Source organism: Miscanthus floridulus, chromosome 10 (assembly GCF_019320115.1).
Source record: "Miscanthus floridulus cultivar M001 chromosome 10, ASM1932011v1, whole genome shotgun sequence".
Classification (NCBI taxonomy): domain Eukaryota; kingdom Viridiplantae; phylum Streptophyta; class Magnoliopsida; order Poales; family Poaceae; genus Miscanthus; species Miscanthus floridulus.
Window position 1 is genome coordinate 55,512,525 of NC_089589.1, and position 3,926 is coordinate 55,516,450.

A 3,926-nucleotide genomic window follows, 5' to 3' on the forward strand; every position below is an offset into this window, starting at 1 on the left:
ATCTAATGGCTACAAGCATATCCTTCATGAATATAGAGCTCTGATTAATGAAAATCCATTATCTAAAAAGAAGTACCTAGGCTTGTTAGCTGACCTTGCTAGGGCAAACACTAGTACAAAAAAGATTTTTACAGATGGTTACAATAGGTTTTCAGGAACGGTTTGAAAAACCGCTACAATACCACTGATTGTAAAAATAATTGATTTTCAGAAGTTTCAGCCTCTATACCACCGATTGTAAAAATAATTGATTTTAAGAGGTTTCAGCCTCTGAAAATAAGTCCGCAGGGCTGAGGACCAGCCATAGCTCACAAAATTTATTTTTCACTTGTTTTGAATAAGTGCATAAGTGCAGACACCGTCGAACCCACAACCTCTTTCTCGCGCATTCCATGCCATACCATTACACCACACAGTCACTTATGTCTAGTTCTACGATGCTGTCTATTTATTATACTAATATACACGAATCTTGCAATTAATATTTTAACTTATAAACAATCTTAAATGAGAAAACTTTCAGGTACAAAGTTTAAGATCTCATCGAGTACTACAACTTTGATAGATGACATTTCTCCATCCAAGGTCATTTAAAAAATTAAAAAAATTGAAATTCAAAATCTAAGAATTAATTTATATATTTGGAATCCTAAATGATCTCAAACAAAAATTTTATCGACTATAAAATTTTTGATCTCGTCGAGCTCTACAATTTTTATATAAACTTTGTCTTCATCCGACTTCATTTAAAATAGATATGAAATTATTTGTGCTGCAGCTATTTTTAAGGGTGGTTAACTTAGTCAACCGCCCTTGAAAATTGATTTTTAGGGGTGGTGGACTTAACAAAACTGTCTCTAAAAATTACTTGTTTTAGAGACGTTTGACATGAGCAACCGTCCTTGAAAATCGTATTTTCAGAGGCGGTTTTCTTAATAGAACTGTCCCTAAAAACATAAACATTTCTAGGGGCGGTTTTCTTAATGGAACCGCCCCTAAAAAATGATTTTTAGCAACAGTTGTATAGCTACAGTGCCTCCCGCGAATGTTAGAGATGACGTACTAAGAAAACCGCTTCTGTTAGAAAAGGGAGGCGTCTCTAAAAATCTTTTTTTTAATAGTGAAACCGACCAACAACACACTATGAGATCCCTCTCATGAGAGAGCTTTCAACATCTAATTTGGTAGTTTTTCCGAACAAGTTTTTAATTGTCCCATAATGTGATTGGTATCCTTTTCTATTTTGTTGAAAACCTAGCTGTCCTTCACCTTAAAAACGTGATATTTACCACCCTCAGGGAAAAGGAAACCAAGAGAATATTAGACCATCTAGTTTTTGAAAGCGGACCATTTGGCTTGCTTCCATAATAACCACGTTAGTAATACAACGGAATAACATCAGTGTGAACCGACTGCTTCGTAGATCTATCATGACTGAAATCAACTTCCAATAAAACTACACTGGCATTCATTCAGATGTGAATATGCTGATGAAATGCAAATTATAAATATGTTTTTTTTCTCCCAACACAATACACAACATTGATATTATTCTCTTACGTATAACAAGGACCGGTACAGAGCACCTCTATTACCGCCGGTCCGCGCTGTCATCACACAAGTAGCACAAAACTTGTTTTGCTCGTCTCGTCACTACGATGTAGTTCCTGCTTCAACTCATGCCCTTGCAATAGCAACCAACTGCTTCCCTACATTTTTGCCAGAGAACAACCCGATCAGAGCTGCCGGTGCGCTTTCAATGCCCTCGACGACGTCCTCCACGACGGCGACCTTCCCGTCCTTGATGTACCCAGCCATCTCCTCCTCGAACCTCGCGTACAGATGATGGAAGCGACTGACGTTGAACCCCTCCACCCGGATGGACTTCGGGATGATGCAGAACAGGTTGCGCAGGCCGTCCCGCTCCTCCAGGTTGTACTGCGAGATCATCCCGCAGACGGTGACCCTGCCGCCGTGGCGCATGTGCAGCAGCGCGGCGTCGAGTGTCGTGCCGCCCACGTTGTCGAAGTAGATGTCGATGCCGTCGGGGAGGCAGCGCTTGAGCGCGGCGCTGAGGTCGTTCTCGGACTTGTAGTTGAAGGCGTCGTCGTAGCCGAACTTGGTCTTGAGGAGGCTCACCTTCTCGTCGGAGCCGGCGCTGCCGACCACGTAGCAGCCGGCGATCTTGGCAAGCTGCCCGACGACCTGCCCGACGGCGCCCGACGCTGCTGAGACGAACACGAAGTCGCCTTTGTTTGGCCTGGCGACCTGGGTAAACCCAGCGTACGCAGTCAGCCCCGGCATGCCTGCAACGTCGCAGTGGTGGTTCCAGAATCGCATCGTCAGTCAGTTACTAGTAGACGTTGAAAAGAGAATGGAGGAACAACACAAAATGCAGGTTGCTGACCAAGAACGCCCGTGTAGTAGGAGAGCGGCAGGTCGGCGTGGTTGATCTTGTGCAGGGACTCCGGCTGGGTGACGAGGGTGTACTCTTCCCATCCACTCATCCCCCATACGAGGTCGCCGGCGATGAACTCTGGGTGCGTCGAGTCGATCACCTTGCCCACACCGTAATTGACCATGGCCTGATTCATGAATCACATGCAGATTTCTTCACCTATGATTCTAATTTCTAAAGCTCCAAATGGCGCTTAACAAGAGACTAATCGGCGGTGGCCGGTGGAGCAAATTTGGACGCGTACCTCTCCGATCACAAAATCCGAGGCCGGCACGTTGGCGCCGTCGTCGTGCTTGCTCATGCGGAGACGCATCCAGGGGTCGCAGGGCAGGTAGAGGTTCTTGATCAGCACAGCGGTCAGGCCCGCCGGCACACGCTGCTCGGTAGTGCCCACCGTGATCTCCATGTCGTCTTCGGTGGGGAACCCGGTGACGTGCCTCCTCAGCACCACCTTCTTGTTCTGCACCACCGCCGCCGCCGCCGCCGCCTCCTCCCCGCTGCCGGCCATTTCCTCTGCCTGCGAAAGAATAAAAGAGATGGCTCGTTTCTGTAGTGGAACGCTTTAGCTTGCTGCTGATGGTCTGGTGTCCTCCTCGTACAGTTTTATAGACGGGACGCACATCAGCCGGTGCGACAGAGTCATTTCCCATGTCTGAAGTCATGTCATGCATGACGACGGTCTTCTGAGCACACGTTATCCATGACGCCAGGAACAGGACCTGTTTGTTCACCGTTTTCTTTGCTTGTGCGGAAGAGGACTCTGGACTCCACTAGAAAATCCATGTACAACTGGACCCGTACCCCTGTTAACTCTAGACTTGACTAAAATTATGAATTTAATCGAAAGTTTTTTACCAGTATAATATTATTTCAGGACTCACCGAAATAGGTGATTTTCACTGGAATTCGGTCATCTCGGACCAAATCCTTAGGCCAATTTATGTGCCGGTGCGGCAGTGTGCACCACCGCTAATCTTCCCGTCGGATCAGTCGGATGCAAGTCGTGGCGTCGACCACCTTTGCAGATTATTATTTTTGGGCCGAGAATCGAAGTGCACCAGGCCCATATCACATCACATAGAGAAGCAGCAGACTCTGCCGACGCGCTAGCTTATGGAGTGGCTAGATTCACGTAGGTCCTCCATGACGTTAGCATTTTCTATTTTTTCTATATATTTATTTCCTTTTAGTATCTGTTTATTCTATTTATTATTTTCCCTTTTCTATTTATATTTAATATTTTTTGGTTTTCTTTTCTAGCTTTGTGTCCTTTTCTTTTTCCTTTTATATTTTTTCTATGGTCTTTAATTCTTCTCTTCATTTTATTTATTCTTTAAACTTTTGTTTATTTCTATTTACTCTACTCTAATTAATTATTATCATTTTTTGTTTTTCTTTTATTTCTATTTCTATGTATTCTTTTTCTTTTCTGTTTATGTTTCTTTCTTTAATTTACTCTATGAATTAG

General features: G+C 44.3%; 1 pseudogene; it reads right to left on the reverse strand.

Moving 5' to 3' along the window:
* Positions 1 to 1,530: 1,530 nt before the first annotated feature.
* On the reverse strand, positions 1,531 to 3,080 carry LOC136490274 (2-alkenal reductase (NADP(+)-dependent)-like; annotated as a pseudogene).
* Between the last annotated feature and the right edge of the window lie 846 nt (positions 3,081 to 3,926).